This window comes from Heloderma suspectum, chromosome 1, assembly GCF_057233095.1.
Source record: "Heloderma suspectum isolate Gila_16-S chromosome 1, 16-S_ref, whole genome shotgun sequence".
Taxonomy (NCBI): domain Eukaryota; kingdom Metazoa; phylum Chordata; class Lepidosauria; order Squamata; family Helodermatidae; genus Heloderma; species Heloderma suspectum.
This window is the reverse complement of record NC_139458.1, coordinates 133661936-133681058: the sequence shown is the minus strand read 5'-3', so window position 1 is coordinate 133681058 and position 19123 is coordinate 133661936. Positions and strand designations below refer to the sequence as shown.

General features: G+C 43.2%; 1 pseudogene across 1 annotated transcript in view; it reads right to left on the bottom strand.

Moving 5' to 3' along the window:
• Positions 1 to 18300, bottom strand: part of LOC146357920 (acyl-CoA (8-3)-desaturase-like) — a 71594-nt pseudogene extending 53294 nt beyond the window's left edge. Inside the window, exons 1-3 of the transcript XR_014786314.1 lie at positions 17922 to 18300; positions 10269 to 13596; positions 7866 to 9855 (exon numbers count right to left, since the gene is read on the bottom strand). The product of XR_014786314.1 is annotated as an acyl-CoA (8-3)-desaturase-like (transcript). The remainder of the gene's footprint in view (positions 1 to 7865; positions 9856 to 10268; positions 13597 to 17921) is intronic.
• Between the last annotated feature and the right edge of the window lie 823 nt (positions 18301 to 19123).

Genomic DNA, 19123 nt, shown 5'->3' with positions numbered 1-19123 from the left:
GCCTTGCCCTAGCTTTAAAGTAGTTCCTGGGTTTAGGGGTAGAAGAAGGGGAGGTTTTTTGCACTGTCACTGCAAGTGGCAACAGCATCCAGTATATTGGCAGCATGGCCTCCATTTTGCATCCTCCATGATGCCCCACACTTAAGGTCTATCTAAGGCATTGTAGGGGGGATAGGGAAAGTGGTCACTACCAAAGAAATTGTTTTTACTATTTTGTTTTATAATATACATACATACATTTGTATATATCCATAGCAATGAATACATATGAAATGCATGTATATGAAAATAGAACTTACTAGCAATTATATGTAGGCTTCAACAAAGCCAGACAAATATCCAAATAAGTCTCCATTTGAAAGTGGCATCTATATGCCACCTGTTCAAATATTGAAAGTGTTGTAAGGTCCTCGATCCATTGCTTATAGGAGGTGAGTGTTTATCCTTCTAATGTTGTAATGTGAGTGTTTAAGCTGTCAAGAGGGTGTGTGGAGAATCCATTTACAGTATTCATTAAATTCCATGAAGCAGGTCAATAATCTAAAAGAGTGTGTACATCAGTGAATATTAAAGACCATTCCAGTACAAAATTTATCTGTGTTATCTGAGCATACCCAAAAGAAGCAACTACTGGACACTGCCAAAACATATGTTTAAAAGAAGCATTAGCAGCTTTGCACCACCAGCAATTAGCTGAATTAGAGAATCCCTTATTAAAGAGATATTGTGCTGTCCAATAGACACAAAGCAAAAGTTTTTGATGAATAAGACACAGCCTAAGATTCATAGAGACAATAGCTATAGATGCCAAAACAGTGATCTACTGATTAGGCAGAATGGGACAATCCAATTCCCTATTCAATTCCTGTGTAAAACCCTGTATATCATATTTATTCACCAATAACAAGTATTTATAGACATGGATAATGGGTTGCTTTGCCTGACCAGCCTCAATAAGTGCTTTCAATAATGATGGAGACATTGATGCTGTAAAAGTGAATGGGCCAAACCTAGATACTAACAAATGCTGCATTTGCAAGTATTGCCATCCAGCCATAGCTGGCAAGTCATATTTGGCACACAAGAAAGAAAATGACAAGAACTCATAATCAGCATCCACCAGTTTTGATCCAAAGTAAAAATTGCCTTATCTGTTCATGTCCATCACAAAAACATTTTCCTGCCAATTTTTAGATCTGGATTGCCCCATAAATTCAATTTAGCATGAATTTACCGAGCCCTTGTGAGGTGCAACCCATCCCTTGCCAACAGTTCATCTTCCAGGAAGTATAGCCTGTGGTCCCAGAATCCAAATCTCTCTTGTTGGCACCACCTTCGTAGCCAGTCATTCACCCGAAGTATTTTTCTTTCCCTTTCTTTCAAGGAGAGACAAGAAGGCCTTCTTAAATGAACAATGCAAAGAAATCGAGGAAAACAATAGAATGGGAAAGACTAGAGATCTCTTCAAGAAAATCAGAGATCTCAAGGGAACGTTTTGTGCAAAGACGGGCATGATAAAGGACAAAGAAGGCAGGGACCTAACAGAAGCAGATGAGATTAAGAAGAGGTGGAAAGAATACACAGAAGAACTACACAGGAAAGACCTTAATGTCCCTGATAGCCATGATAGTGCGGTCACTGAACTTGAGCCGGACATCCTAGAGAGTGAAATCAAGTGGGTCTTAGGAAGCATTACTAACAACAAAGCTAGCGGAGATGACAGTATTCCAGCTGAGCTATTTAAGATCCTAAAAGATGATGCTGTTAAAGTGCTGCATTCAATATGCCAACAAATTTGGCACACTCAACAATGGCCGCAAGACTGGAAAAGGTCAGTTTACATTCCAATTCCAAAGAAGGGCAACGCCAAAGAGTGTTCAAACTACCGCACAATTGCGCTCATTTCACATGCCAGCAACGATATGCTCAAAATCCTACAAGCTAGGCTTCAGCAGTATGTGAACCGAGAACTACCAGAAGTACAAGCTGGGTTTCGAAGAGGCAGAGGAACTAGAGATCAAATTGCCAACATTCGCTGGATCATGGAGAAAGCAAGGGAATTCCAGAAAAATTTCTATTTCTGCTTCATTGACTACGCTAAAGCCTTTGATTGTGTGGATCACAACAAACTGGCAAATTCTGAAAGAGATGGGAGTACCAGACCACTTTACCTGTCTCTTGAGAAACCTGTACGAGGGACAAGAAGCAACAGTAAGAACCGGACATGGAACAACCGATTGGTTCAAAATTGGGAAAGGAGTATGACAAGGCTGTATATTGTCGCCCTGCTTATTTAATTTATATACAGAGTACATCATGAGAAACGCCGGGTTAGATGAATCACAGGTCAGAATTAAGATTGCCAGGAGAATTCTCAACAACCTCAGATATGCAGATGATACCACCCTAATGGCAAAAAGCGAAGAGGATCTAAAGTGCCTCTTGTTGAGGGTGAAAGTGGAGAGTGCAAAAGCTGGTTTGAAACTCAACAGTAAAAAAACGAAGATCATGGCATCTGGCCCCATCACTGCCTGGCATATATAAGGGGAAGAAATGGAAGCAGTGACAGATTTTATTTTCTTGGGCTCCAAGATCACTGCAGGCGGTGACTGTAGCCATGAAATTAAAAGACGCTTGCTCCTTGGGAGGAAAGCTATGGCAAACCTAGACAGCATAGTAAGGAGCAGAGACATCACCTTGCCGACAAAGATTCGTATAATCAAAGCTATGGTTTTCCCAGTAGCAACGTATGGCTGTGAGAGCTGGACTCTAAAGAAGGCTGAGCGCCGAAGAATTGATGCTTTCGAACTGTGGTGCTGGAGAAGACTCTTACGAGTCCGCTGGACTGCAAGGAGGTCAAATCAGTCAATCCTAAAGGAAATCAACCCTGAGTGCTCATTGGAAGGACAGATCCTGAAGCTGAAGCTCAAATATTTTGGCCACCTAATGCGAAGAGAAAAGTCACTGGAAAAGACCCTGATGCTGGGAAAGATTGAAGGCAAAAGGAGAAGGGGACAGCAGAGGATGAGATGGCTAGATAGCATCACCGATGCAATTAATATGAATTTGCGCACACTCCGGGAGAGAGCGGAGGACAGGAAGGCCTGGCATGCTATGGTCCATGGGGTCACGAAGAGTCGGACATGACTTAACGACTGAACAACAACAACAAGATTCAGTCCGGCTGCTTTTACTGCCTCGGAGTCTCCTTCACTATTGGAAATACTTATTGAAACTGATCAGATATATTGACTTACCATTTTGGCATCTGCATCACACATTTCAATGGATCTTCAGTTACGCCTTATTCAGCAAAAACCTTTGTTTGGCATCTATTGGATGCCACAACATTTTTTTAATAAAGGCTTGTCAAATTTGGCTAATTGTTCGAGGTGTCATGCAGCCAATGCTTCTCTTATTCATATGTTTTGGAAATGCCCAATGGCTGCCTCCTTTTGGGAGGAAGTTATTATATGGATAAATTTTGTATTGGAAAGTTCTTTAATATTTATTGATGTAAATGTTCTTTTAAATTACTTACCTGCTTCTTGGAACATAACACCTGGTCAGAGTAAATGGATTTTTTCCACCCTTTTGGTTCCTAAAAGACTGATATTACGATATTGGAAGGATAAAACCCCACCATCTATAACACAATGGACTGAAGACCTAACAACACTAGCAACATTTGAAAGAGGGGTATATAGGCGTAATTTGCCAATGGACTTATATGTGGATATTTGGTCTGCTTTTACTGAAGTGTATGTGTCACCCCTTTTTTCTTTCTTTCTTGAATACTGCAGTATTTGAAACTGAGCATTTTACAATATGTTGTTGTATTTTTTATTTTTTTTAGTTTTGTAATGTTTTCAGTTTGTTTTGTTTTATTAAAACTCACAATAAAAAATTGGGGGGGAAATCATATCTCCAATATTGTGTAAAGTTGCTTCTTTGATGTTATATAAAGTCACATCTCTGATGCTAAGAGCTTTATCACAGTAGCTATCTGGTGAGGTCTTGGGAGCCTGTTATTGCAAGCAGGGAGAAGTGCCCAGAGAAGGAGAAAGCAGGGTGGTGGTGGAAGCAATAACTCCACGACAGGTTGCTGGAATGGGGCAAAATGTATGTGGGGTAATGCTCTCATAGGGAGCCTTCAGATGCTGCACTGGAGAATTGGGGATCTGGGATTTTTTATTGAAAAGTACGCATACTGGGGAAAGTGGGGAAGCAATAATTCCATGAGAGTTTGCTGGAATGGGGTGAAATGGGGGGGATGCTTTCATAGGGAGCCTTCAGATGCTGCACTGGAGAATCGGGGATTTTGGCCTTTTCATGCAAAGGGGGAGGGAGAAGCCTGGATGGGGAGGGGGACAAGCCTCTCTCATTGGTTGAGCAGCCCTTGCCAAGTTGATAACATTCCGTTCTACTCCCCCCACCAAACCCAGAAGTATGTTCCTTTGAAGTGCTGTGTGACCCATGAAAACCGGACTTTAAAGGTATGGTTCACTAGGCTTTTGTTGCTTCATGTGTCCCTGACGGACCAAAGCCAATTCCATGAAAATCTGGATAACACTGCCCCTAAAGCTGCTGTTAGCCCCAATTTGTGGAGAGGGGGAATGCAAGCATGATATAGGTACCCCAAATCAGAACCCTGATAGAGAGGACCGTACTACATATCCTTTCTAAACATATCAGCTGGATACTGATAGTCCTTGCTTCCATGAGGGCTAGAACTTAAAAAAACAAACAAACAACAACCCAAGGTAAGCAACTATTTATATTCACATTTACTTCACCCACACAGGAAGTCATGAAACAAATGTGAATTAAAGGGCACAGGAGTGCCTCTTTAGTTAAGGTGAGTTGCAAAAATGACAGGTTCTGCCATGATAAGCCTCAAAAACCTACTGCTTATAAAAATGATACCTGTTAAACTAATAACTTGAAATTTGGCATCCATGATGAACCTGATGAGGTCTACAACTGTGCAAAATTTCAAACTGATGACTGATCCAGTGCTAATTCCCACTGGTACAGGAAGTTAAACAGTGCTGAAAATTGACACATTTGTCCTTTGAACTCCAAACTCGGGCTTAGCTTATCATATATTTCTTTCAATTTTTGGTGGAAACTACTGATATGGCTTTTCAGGCTTGTTGAAGAGGGGTGCCTTTCCTTGGTTTGGTGAAATTTAGAGCAGTGATTCAAAAAGTATTAAGGTTTTTCTGCACCATGAAAAGCCTATGGCAGCAACTGCTGGCAATGTTATATTGGGCAGGCTCAGTTTTACTCTGAAGCAACAATGCCAGTATGTCAAGGTTTTCGTATGAATTCTATCACAGACAGCTTCTATGTGCAATTATTATTCCCTTAGTTATGGAACGGGACCTCACAAGATGAGACTACATGTTACTACACAGATTGGGACCCCAGCATGCGGGTGGGGGAGTAGGGAGACTTTAATCCTCCCCCCTCCCCCCACTGTGGTCCCAATCTGGATCAGCTCCCCCCCCCATGCCCCAATTTAGATTGCCAGAAAGTCATCCAGTTGCGATGTAAATTACAGGCATAGGACAAAAAGTTAAAGCACCTACCCACCACTCTGCGGTCCTGACCCATATGACATCTCATGAGCTTGCTTTTGAGTAAAACAGAAAAACCTAGCTACATCTTTAAAGTGATATGCAGTGTGACTCTCCAAGAATTTCGTAGGGGTGGGGATGGAATGTACAGGTGGGGGGGGGAGCAGCAGGATCATGGCCTTACCCCAGAAATACAGCACAAGGGCCCCAATCTTGCTCTTACTTTCTGTGGTGGGAAAAGAACATGCAAGGATCATATCTCACACTAAGGGCATATTCACGCGTTATACAGAATGTGAGTTCACGCTCTATGAACACTCATTAATCCAGCTGTATTCAGTCATTCTCATCATGTGTAAGCTCTACACTTGAGGGAGGGAAGCAGGGATGAGCTTGCTAGCTCCATCCCCTCGCTGGCAGTTGCATTGCTTTCTACATGTGGAAGGCGACTCTCTGCAGTGGGCAGCTCCTCTATCCGTGGAAGTTCTCCGTGAGATTTTAGAAACCCGATTCTTGAAATGGAATCATGATTACCATTAGTAAGGTATTTATAGTCCCATTTATCATATAGATAAAGTTGCAAGAAAGCAGATTCAAATACATTGGGGAAAGCAGAGGATTGCCAACACTGTGATTATACATTTCCTTTTTAGAAATTTTGGAAAGTCAATGATCAAAAATTGTGCAGTTTAAGACCAGAGTTAAGACTATCTCATGTTGACTCATATTCCACAAAGCCAGGAAATTGGAAGCTTAGGGTGATGCCTTAACTTCCAGTTTACAACTTACCCTCCATTACAATTTACCCTCCATGCACCATACTTTTCCTGTTTGTGGCTTGTAAGCAAGCGAAATTTGTGACATTGCGCAACATGGTTACTGATCATGGGGCACGGCTGTTAAGGCATCAGCCTAGACTTCCAATTTCTTGGCTTTGTGAAGTTTGAGCCAACGTGAGTGATAGCCTTAACTCCGGTCTAAAACCAGTGGGTTTTTTGATCACTGGTCTATATTTCACTTAAGTCAAGTTTTAAGAAGCAGGCCACACAGATAGTATTCTACTCCTTTTGAAGTTCATGATTTAGGCCAAAGTCATTCATTACCAATCATTCTGCCCTTTATGGTTTTCTTTCAAACACATCCCCTAAAGCCACTGTTCAAGTAAATCCAGGCAGTGAAACTTTTCACATGAGTTGGTGCGGTATTTTTTGAATCGTAACCAAGGGCCAAATAGATTTTCAGCCAGCATCAGTCAGTCTTTCAGATGACAACAACATCTAACCAGGCATTTGAGACATTTACCCAAAGCTTTGCAGAAATCTCTTCTGCTTCAAGCTCAGAGGTTTCTTTTCCAAAGCAAACTCTCTCTCACACACACTCTTCTGAGTAAATATGCTTAGGCTCTGGCCAGAAATCTGATAATTACTCCAAAACTGACAGCCTTCCAAAACAACATGATGCCAAGACAAGTGCATACATTTTAATAAAGGAAACATATTGTCCACTTGGCTCTGGTGGAATATATATAAATATCTCTTCATTTCTCTAATGCTATGGCCCTCATCCTCCCTCTGCTTTAGTTTCAATTCAGTTCAGTTGAAAAATCTGCATCATCCAATCCTTTCCCACTTTTCTCAACCTGGTACCCTCCAGATGTTTTGGAATACAACATCCAGCATTCCTGGCCATTAGCCATGCTGGCTGGGGCAGATGGGAATTGAAGTCCAAATGATGTGGAGGGCACCAGGTTGGGGAATGCTGCATTATAAGATTGCATGATTTCCGTGGCCCATGCCATTCCCAAATTTCTACAAGACTCACCCCCACAGAGAGTTTCTTTCCCAATGTAAAAAGGAAAGGATGTATATGGAGATCAGGATCCTTGTGGTAGCAGTTATGGTTAGCATGATGCTGGAAATGCAAATAATTCCAAAAGCTGGGTGGTGCCCCCTGCAGTGGGCAACAGATAAGAGGGTCTAATCTCAAACCTTGATATTCTGTCATATAGAAAAGACTCAGCCGAAGGGGCTCAACTGCTTATAAGCCCCGATACAATGCCAAGAGCCAATGCCAGCACTGTCACTCACTGTTAGATGTCCAAAGACAAATTTTTGTGCCCAGTGGTCCATTTAGAGTTGGTGCCCCAAATCATGTTGCAGATAATTTGCTTGCATCTGGAAAACGTTATTATTACTAGTACTACTAACATAATTCCACCAACGCACATGGCACATTTGTAGTATAATTCAAAAAACAGACAGGTCTCTGCCCCAGGGAACTCACAGTCTGAAGCTTGACAGTGGGGAGAAAGGAGAGGGATGGGAAAGGCCACAATAATGGGGTCCAGCAAGTGCAATGAATCTGTGTGTAGACTTTGCTGTGGTTGGGGAGGAACACTGAGGAGATGCGCCTTGATGGAGAAGGTGGGTTTGGAGGAGAGATGTGAAGGGAGACAGGGCAGCCTCATCCCAGGTGCTTTGAGAGGGAGTTCCTAGCATAATGGAAGCCTGAGAGAATGGACAGAATAGGTTTGAGAGTCAGAAACCTTTGGGTAGCCAAGGGCGATAAACTGGAGGAGCAAAAGTTACAAGCATAAATTTAGCAAGAAATACAAGCAGTAGGGCAGAGTGGGAGTAAGGAAAATGGATGCCTCTTTTCACAGAGGTCTAGAGCTACCTTGTCTCCTCTTGCACATCCTATGTACCGGCCTTCCCTAACCTGGCGCCCTCCAGATACGTAGGACTACAACTGCCATCATCCCCAGTCAGCATGGCCAATGAGAGTTTCCCATTCACAAACAATTCTGTCCATTAGCCATACTTCCCTTATGCTAATGAATTACCCCTCAAAGCTCCTATGGGATGACACCCCTCTCTCTCTCTCTTTCCTTTCAGATCTCTCCTCCAAACCCACTTTCTCCATCAAGTTTTTGGCTTAACTCCTCAGACTTCATCCCCAACCACAGGAAAGTCTATGCATAGATTAACTGCACTTGTTAGACCCCATATATCCTGGATGTTCCCATCCCATGGTACCATGGATGATGGGAGTTATAGTTCCATACATCTGGAGGGTGCCACATTACAGAAGGCCAGGATTGAACTTAAAAATATTTGTGCCTATTCTACCTGAACATAGATTACCTGGCTGATACCAAGCAGCAATCCAGAGAAGAAGAAAGGCACCAAGGAAGACCCAAAGTACCACAGGTTGAGCCAAGCTGCCGCATCCAGCAGCAAGGGGCAAATGAAGGCCATGACGAAGAAGAGGTGGTTAGGATTCAGGAGCCCCATCTTCTCAACGGTAGCACAGAGCTCGCTGAAATCCTGGATGAACTGTTTCTGTGGGGAGATACAGTGTAACAGCTCCCTCTGGTCTGAAGGGGACATTCCGGAACTGCCTTCCCCAACCCTCCAGATGTTTTGGACTTCAGCTCCCATCAGCCCCAGCTCACATGGCCAATGGTTGGGGTGATGGGAGTTGTAGTCCCCAAATCTGAATGTGACATATGTCCTTCAGAGGTTCTCTTAAAATATGTTATCAGTATATTGGCTACCTATTTAACCTAGTGTTAAATAGGTAGCCAATATACCTATTGTGTGCCTTCTCAAAACAAGTCTCCTGTATGATCTGAGAAGCTTCCTCCTATTAACTTACCTGATGGCTTTCCTGGTTTTGCAATCAACCAAATTATTTGTTTATCCTATTTACAGGTCTGGGAGTGCTACATCACTCTAAATCTAATATGGGCATTTCCAGGGTGCATACCTATCACTTCCTCTTTGGTGCTCCAAGTGCAAAAATGGCAACCTTTTATTTGGAATTGACTAAGAGTAATAATGATGAGCCAATCATCAGTTACTAATGAGCTGGCATTTTCATCTCCCATCTGGGAAGCCGCAAAGAAAAGTCAAGCTTAGGGCAAAATCTTATACATAGCTGAGGAATTTTGGGATTTTTTTTCTGTCTAAACTTACATAGGGTTGCACCTTTAATTACTCTTGTGTTGAGACATCGAGCTGAGTTGCACTGGCTTTTAGAATCCCATATGTTAATCCAGAATTTTCTTGGAGGCATCCAGTTATTACATTTCCTAATTGTGTGGCTGGGGCATGGTTGTGCAAGTATGGAAGATTTGCCTGACTGGCCATATGGAGGGTACCAGGTTAGGGAAAGCTGATTTAGAGCGGGAGACACCGTGATTTAACTCTGCTTTTCTGCTTCCAGAACTCATCCCAAATTGGGATCACCATATAAGCTTGCAATTCTTTACCTACAGTTGCAAACAAAAAGGCATGAAATGTCAATATAGCAGAGAGAGAGAAAGAAATCACGAACAAGTATTCCACACAAATACTTCATGAAGTGGGGCATATTTTTTTGAGACATTATGCCCCACTGAAGTAATATAGCAAAATATAATCCTTTGCCCCTGGGGAAGTTTTATACTGAAATGCATTGGGCATTTTGTATCTCTGAACATTTCATAACTCTTTTTTAATAAAATATTTCCTGTATCTCATCATCATTTTGAGGTTCTGCCTAATTGGCCTTCTTGCATTACAGTGCTGCCTCCTCCCCCTTTTTCCTGAAAACCAGTTTTTTTACTTATACACACACACACACACACTGACTTTTACTCTTTTGGATCAGCCACACAGATAACTTTCTATTAGCTTGACTGACCTCACTTATAGATTCATGCCTCTGACTTGCAATAACACCAGCAAAGATCCTTTCTCAAATCCAGCGCTTCAGGAAGACTCACATTTTTGCTGGGTTCAACGCTGGGCTGATCTGCTGCAAGTTCCCCAATTAACAATGGCTTCATGTACTTTCTCACTAGATTGTTGTCCAGGTGGAATGCAGAGAAGGGATCCTGTGAAGCCACAGAACAAGGTAAATCAATGTTTGGCTCTTTCAAGCTGAAACAGAAAGGTGGGGTCTGAATATTTAAAGGAAATAAATACAGAAGAAGGAGCTATGAGGCCCTGTGACTTTCCCTCAGTCACAGTGGGGAAATTAAAAAATGGGACCAGCAAGATGCACTTTTAGGTCTTCCAAAAAAAAATTCCAATCCAGAAGTGGACATATTGTTCTAATAACATTTTCTTAGGAGTATTAAAGCACTTCAACACAGAAATTTGCTCTACTTGGGAAACTTTCAGTCATTCCTTAATTTTCTCTTAATCAGGTACCATTTTTTAATCTTTCATTTCATAAGTCCTCTTTCAGCAAACATCTATGGAAGCACTCACCCAAGACATAAGTGGATCTACAGCACAGATGAGATGTGCATGTGCATGGAAGCCTCTCCCCCAGACATCCCTGTACCCCTAGCTGCCTTATATATCTTCATCTTATCAGGGGTGTCAATTATGGAAACTTTGTAAGCACATTCATCTGACCACACTAACAAGCCCATTCATTCATTCATTATTTAATGCTTGCACATTTAGCACAAAGATCTATAAGGCAGCCATGGGGGTGGATCCAAGATGGTGTTATGATCAGACATGTTTGCCTGGAGCTCTGTAATTATTTGTAGTTACCTGGGTTTTTTTATTATTAAAAAGAGCTCATCTGTAGCAATTTTTCTATTTCTTTTCCTTTTATCATCCCTTTCTTTACTGTCTTCCGAAAAGTGAAACTGTGTGAACTGTCTCACTGCAAAATATTGGCTTCTATCACCCTCCTCTTTCTTTCTTATCCCTGTGTCTGCCTGGAGTTATAACAGAGTTACAACAGAGGAAGAGATTTGAAAACACAGAGAACAGAAGGAGAAGAGATAAGAAGGTCAGCTGTTGCACGTGAGCCAGATGGTACAAGTAGGAGGGACTTAAACATAAATAGGCAAAGGGCAGGAGTATTTGTTTCAACTCTTGACTGGGAAATAGTAATTTGTTTTTTATCCGTGTTCGAAATAACCTTGTTAAGAAATGGTGCTTACCAGAATGGCATACAGAGCCTTGGGGATTGTACCCACCTCTGAGAATATCTCTTCAAATGGCTGGAAAAACCAAACGAAGATTACACAGTTTTTTTCAGCCAGGCAAGAAGATAAGGAGGTGGAAGATGAGTCTTTACATACCCCGAATCCCTATCTTAGACTTATCTATGGACCTTAAAGGTAGCATTCAAGACTTTATAGAGGACTTATCTCTGTAAATCTTGCATTAGAGCTGGGACTTGTTGAGAATATGGCATCCCAAGAGTTAATATAGCCGCCTGAAAAGGATAACCAGCTAAATGATGTTAAGACAAATCTTGCAGCTAGCTCACAGCGATGGAAAAGCAAATAGGAAAGAGCCCTCCAATCAGAACGAGATATCAAATGGGGACAGCCAACCAATTGAAGGATGGCTGTTTATGTTAATGAAGGATATCGAACATGTTAAATCTTTCTTGTCTGAATGTAATAAACTTTTAACAACACTTGTGGAAGCATATAAAAAGGCCAGCCCAGGGCCTGGAGAGGAGGTTCTGGGGAGGGAGCCTAGTAAATACAGGTTTCAAACAAACCAGCTGTGATGAATAGGAAGATTCATCAGGAAGAAGGAGGGCAGTACGTTAAAGTAGAGTAAAAAATATTAAAAATGTAAAGGGCACACATTATAAGAAAATGGATTTCAAGAAACTTTTTAAACTATTAGACAAAGGTCCCAAACAGAAAACAGAACAGATGACTAAGAAGGAGATTTCCTACAACCATGCAGGTGAAATATTTTGAACTAGGCAAGGATGGAACTAAACAACATAGAAGTAATCCAACCTAGTGTCAAAGGATATACGGCTTGTGTGGACATCTGTTTGTATGAGGCACCACTCTGTTGCCAAGGCTGGCCCACCTATTATGCAAGTCGAGGCTCCCGCATCAGGGGCGCGCCCCTGCAAAGAGCGACGGATTGGGGCTGTGGCCACTGTCTCCATCCTCTCCCAAATGCTGTTTTGCCAATCCTTTCATGTAGTAGAGTGAAGTGTCTGTTGGAAGGGATGGGTGAGGGGTGGATTGCGAGGAGTGGTGGATTGGGGCCCTCTTCCCTACTGCTCTCCCGTTCTAACCAGTTCTGTGGCCACTGCTGAGAGAGAGAGAGAGAGAGAGAGAGAGAGATTGTTGCACAAAATGCTAGTTTCGCCCCCTGTAGGCTAGTCCAATTTGCCCCAAAGAGGAGAGTCAACTTCAGGCTGGGTCCAACTCGATTTTATTGTTTGCAAACAGTTCGACAAAGGAGCTCACGCTCAAAGCAGAGTCGACCCTGGGCAACCTCCGCGCTACAGTTTTATCACTTAGCTTGCATTCCTCAGCCAGCGTGTTACTTTTGATTGGTTGCCAGCGGTTTGCTTAGCAACCTTATCTTAGGGTTACTGTCTGCTCATTCCAGGCATGCGCAGCTCTTACAGTACTATGTGCTGCTTAAGACACATACAATGGCTTTTAGGTTACATTTTTACTACAATTCCCCCCTCAAAAGGCTTTTCTCAAATTTATACTCTCTTTGGTCCAGCGGTGGACTACGCACTTAAAGGCGCAAACTATTATTGCTGTGGCATTGACGGTTTTCTCTAAACAGCAAGTGAGGCCTGGGACGCCTTTGTTCTAGCTACTAGAATGCTGACAACAAAAACACTTTTTTTTTGAACTTTTGGAACTCAGTATTGTTCCGTTCATCAGGAACCCTTGAGACGAGAGCACCCTCTTTCTGTAGAGCTACTTGAGTCCTTTCAGGGGTTCATTATTTCAACGGTGACCTTCAGGTGGGTCAGCTTCCGGTGTGACCCTCTCTGGTGCAGGTGATGCCTTTATTCAGTGTGATGAATCCACTTCTTTTCTTTGGCGACTTTCATAGCAATGGGAGTGGTAAGTAGGATCTGAAACAGACCCTTCTGCTTCTTGGTAGGTGGTTCATCTTTCTAGGACTGGATTAGCACCCAATCGCTGGGATTGAGATTATGCACTGGAGCATCTAAAGGCCAGGATTGGTGCGGTGTCGCAAACCTGTGAAAACAAAACAGACTGCAAAGCAGTAACATAACCTTGAATCTTAAAACTTTTACTTTTAAATTCACATTTAAGCTATCAGCCATAGGTAATATTCGAGGTGGGCACTTATGGAACGTTTAAAAGGTGTCAATTTAATACTTCCCTTGGGGGCGCACCATACTCGAGTCAAGGTGATTGGCAAGGCCTGTGGCCTTTCAACTTAATCTTTCAACAAATTCTAATGAGCATTGTCTTTAAGGTGCGGTTCATCTTCTCAACTTGACTTGTAGATTGAGGTTTCCAAGGGGGGTGTAGCTTCTAGTTAGTTTGTTATGCCTGGGCCACTACTTGCGTCACTTGTCCAACAAAATGGGGCCCCTGATTTGATTCACTCTCTTTAGGTAACAAGAGCTTAGGGATTACTTTTTAACAGGAACTTGGCTACTGTCTGAGCGGTGCAGTCAATTGCTTTTATCATTACTAGCAGGTACCGATAGCCATGAGTCTGGGGCAACTCTGAAAAGTCAATTTGAAATCTCTGAAAAGGATAGTAAGCGCATGGGCGACTTCTCATTTGAGCTGGGGGCTCAAACATCTTTGAATCATTTTTGAGGCACAAAGGGCAATCAGCCACTGTTCTCAGGTCTTGGTCTAACCTGAAGGAGGTGCTATTTGCCTCGGGCGCACCTAAAATTGGGGTGTTAAAGGGGGACGATCCCTTTATTAGCTAACCATAATTTTTGAACTTTTCAATGAGCGGCTTCAAGCCTGCACAGGTGGCTTTTTTCAGAGGATACTGCCTCACGCACACAGGGCTCTCCCTTTTTAAAGAAGATTTTAACTGGTGTCATGCATTTGCTTGGGCAGGGGTTCTGTCTGCCCACACACATGGATCAACATTCTCTAAAATCTCAGTCTCTTTGGCCTCTGACACAATCTTGATTGCTTGAAAGGCCATTTGATAATTTGAGCCCTGCATTGCTGGCAGCTGTACTACAATCTGATTATCACTGAAGAAGATTTTAGCTTGCAGTTTTGTTAACAAGTCCCGCTCCATGAGGGCAACCAGGTATGCAGATGAAACTACAAAGGCATGTTCCAGTATGTTATTTCCAGTCTTCGTGAGGAGGGGCTTACACAGGGATCATAGAAAATGTGGCTCCAGTATCTACTAGGGCTTTACAGTCCTCGCCACCAACCCTTACTTTTACCTTGGGATTCTCCTGAGCATTTGTTCGTAGGGTGGTGGCCCTTCAGCTAGACTCCCCCCCACTGGAGGACCCTGCCAGCATTTGGCAGCCTTCAGGGTGAGTCTCTTTTCTTTTTTCTTTCAGCTCTGGACAATCTTTCTTTTAATGTCTCTTCTCTCGGCAATACGCACATTTATTGAGCCTCGGTCGGCCCTTTCCTTTTCTGCCCCCCCCCCCTCTGGTCGCTTCTGTGCTCTCAAGCTGCTGTTTATATCTCCGCCCATGGTGGCTGCCAGCATTGCCTTTTCCTTTTTCCAGGAATGGCACTTTTTTATGTGCTCTCATGTGCACCATAGCTCTAAAAACTTCATGATCTGGGGTCTGATAAGGCTAAAGCAGGCGGTGATATTAAGGCTTGCTTCAATTTAAGAAAAGCCTTTTTTTATTTTAATTGTCCACTTCTAGTGGGTAATATTTTTGTTAAAGCTTCATACGGGGGCTTCACCCCTTTTTATGGCTACTATAGCCTCCCTCTTGTAACAGGCACACTTATCTTTTGGCTTGCCTGTTCTGCAAATCATGTTTTAAATTCTCTGTGCCATGCACCAGTTTTAACTCTTTGTTTTCTCTGCAAGTTAGGCTGTTTGCCATTGCTTCGACAGAGACTTGCTTGCTTAGATCTTACTAATTTCAACGACACAAATTTGGAATAAGCTTTCTTTCTTTTTTTTAAGCCTTTTTGTCTGCTACTTTCTTCTGCCTTCTTTTATACCTTTTTCATATCATTAAAATCTAACACCATGACTGGAAAACATTTGTTTTGTATAGTAGGGCATGGTGGAGCAGATCTAACCATTATACTGCTCCTCTGACTGCATGGTCAGGGCCCATCAAAATTAAGGGAAGGGCGTTCTCATATGTGGAAAGAGTTCCAAGCCACCATTTTTGCATCGGCAACTCCACACTGCATGAGTTTTGGCAGAGTGTCAGGTTTGCCTCTGAGCAAATGGAACGTCAGAACAGTTCAGATTTTGAGAAAGAGCTGGAACACATGGGGCAGGAACTTTCTTAGGCTTCAGAAACACAGCTGGGCTTAGAAGTATCACGGGAGAGTGGGGGACTCTCTCTCTCTCACCTCTTAAGTTAAGAGAATTTGCTGCCCCCTTTTTAAAGGGAAACTAACTTTCGTAGTTTCTCTTTGAACTTTTTGAAGGCTGTTTCCTTTGTAGTCTATGAATCTCTAGAAATTTGTGTCTGTATGCTTCATTAGGGTAAATGAAATCAAAGCCTTGGAAATCATAGAATCATAGAATAGTAGGGTTGGAAGGGGCTTACAAGGCCATTGAGTCCAACCCCTTGCTTACTGCAGGAATCCAAATCAGAGCATCCCTGACAGATGGCTGTCTAGCCTCGTCTTGAATGCCTCCAGGGTGGGAGAGCCCACCACCTCCCCAGGTAATTGGTTCCATTGTCGTATTGCTCTAACAGTTAGGACGTTTCTCCTGATGTTCAGCCGGAATCCAGCTTCCTGTCACTTGAGCCCATTATTCCGTGTCCTGCACTCTGGGATTATTGAGAAGAGATCCTGGCCTTCCTCTCTGGGACAACCTTTTAAGTACTTGAAGAGTGCTATCAGATCTCCTCTCAGTCTTCTCTTTTCAAGGCTAAATATACCCAGTTCTTTCAGTCAAATGCAGCTTTTTATCTGAGTGTTGAAATCACAAATCAAACTGTACACTGAGCTGATCACAAACAAACACACAATCTACAACAACGGGAGTTTAAGGCTATGACAAGCCTCACAGTACTTTTTACGGCAAGTCTTTAACTGGCCAAAGTTCCAGTCCATGTGCAGAGTGCCTCTAACAAAGAAGGCTTTGGGCCATAAAGAAGGGATGCGTTTTAACAAAAGCTCTGTGTCTCTTCATCAGTTCGAATGGGGAAGGTGTAACCTTACACCTCTTCTAGATTCCTCCACAGATAAGAACAGAGCAGTGCTGCTCAGCTTTCCAGCTGTGATGCTTTTTTTTTTTTTTTTTTTTGCAAATCTCACTCTTTTGTCAGGTCCTCACAGACACCTTCCAGCCTCTCTGCTTGCTAAGGCTAAACCAGCCGCGGCGAAGGGGGGTTAGGCAAGTCCCCCTTGGCTCTGCTCTGAGCAGGCTGACAGAGATAAGCTTACACAGACCCTGATATTTTAAGAACTTGCTCTGTCTTTGTTTCTTGATTTTGCCACAGTCTTTAAGTCGTCAAACAAATCTCTTTCTTCAGAAGTTGCAACTTTTCAACTGCTTTTATTTCTTCTAACAAACTTGGATACGGTGGCAGACAAACTGTCTCTGGAGGGCCCCCTCCCTCCCCCCAACAACCTCTCCTCCCAACCTAACAGGCCGAATCAGACCGGGGGGAGCTCAGGGCACCTTGGGCAGGGTCTCCCAGTCTTCAAGCTCCTTCCGTGGGGCTTGAATCGGGGGGAACAGGGGCTTTGGGCTTCACCTCGGAGCATACCATCATGACTTTACAATACTGAACTTTATATTCAACCTTTTCTCACCTTCAGTGGATTTTGGTTGGCACTCATCCAAATGCTGATAACCTCACCTTCCCTGAGGCAAATTTATCTCTTACTACTTGATTCAGACACCACCCGGGGTCTCTTGCCCCTGTGGTCCTTTGCCAGTAACACATTTACACATTTACACTTCTGTAACTAAGGGGGATTCTTTCCGCACCAATTCAACCACCCATCAATATAGGCGAATTGATCCCATTGCCCATTACTCACCACATTTTTATATACAGCATTTACAAGATTTACACCAAAGGATCCTATGTCTGGCCAACTAATTCCAAATGCTGGCCAGTCCAATTGACAGTGTAACCAGCTTGCCTTTCGACATCTTAGTACACGGAGTCTGACAAACCTCAGACGCTTGACTTTGCTAAAGTTCTTTAGCATGCATCCCAAGGGAGTGGCAGAGCTTTCTAAACGGGAGCTACCCGCCTCCATTGTGCCTACCTCTATTTGAAACCATACACGGAGCCTGACAAACCTCCGACACTTACACGGAGTCTGACAAACCTCAGACGTTTACACAGAGTCTGACAAACCTCAGACGCTCCGAAGGCAACTCAAACAGAAAGACAGAAGGGAAATCAAGTACTTACTCTGCCCAACACCCTAGTGCCGTCTCTTCAGACCCATTCAGCCTGGTTGACTCAATCAATGGAGTCCATGCCTTTAACCTCCTGGGTGTCCCGACCCCCGTTCTCTGGTGCCGTGGCAGACCTCAAAGGCAGTCCGGCGCGCCCCACAGGCACCTTCGCCGGTTCTGTCGTTTGACCCCAGGGTGGTCCAAGGGACTCCTGCCAGCTCGCCAGTTTGTTGCACAAAATGCTAGTTTCGCCCCCTGTAGGCTAGTCCAATTTGCCCCAAAGAGGAGAGTCAACTTCAGGCTGGGTCCAACTCGATTTTATTGTTTGCAAACAGTTCGACAAAGGAGCTCACGCTCAAAGCAGAGTCGACCCTGGGCAACCTCCGCGCTACAGTTTTATCACTTAGCTTGCATTCCTCAGCCAGCGTGTTACTTTTGATTGGTTGCCAGCGGTTTGCTTAGCAACCTTATCTTAGGGTTACTGTCTGCTCATTCCAGGCATGCGCAGCTCTTACAGTACTATGTGCTGCTTAAGACACATACAATGGCTTTTAGGTTACATTTTTACTACAAGATGGAATCTGAAAGGGGAAGAAAAAAATTAGTTGCAATGCCTCAAGGCCCTGCCTGGGTGAAGAGCATCCAGCAGTGCTTTCCCCATCCCACTTCAACAGTGCTTAACAATTGCTTAAACAATTCCTATTTGCCCCTGCTTATTTTAGGGTGTCCCACCCACTTTTTCCAACAAATATGATGCTCTAAACAGCGAGCGGTTCTTTTGGTAAACATGGTGTGTGTGTGTCACCTTAAGAACAGAGTTGCCAGCACAATCTTAAGTATGTCTACTCAGAAGTAATTCTGACTGAGACTATCCGCTGGATAATGGAGAAAGCCAGGGAGTTTCAGAAAAACATCTATTTCTGTTTTATTGACTATTCTAAAGCCTTTGACTGTGTGGATTATAACAAATTGTGGCAGGTTCTTGGTGGTATGGGGATACCAAGTCATCTTGTCTGCCTCCTGAAGAATCTGTGTAACGACCAAGTAGCAACAGTAAGAACAGACCACGGAACAACGGACTGGTTTAAGATTGGGAAAGGAGTATGGCAGGGTTGTACTACATAGGTAGTACCTACATAGGTAGGTAGTCTCACCCTACCTATTCAACTGGTATGCAGAACACATCATGCGACGTGCTGGGCTTGATGAAGCCAA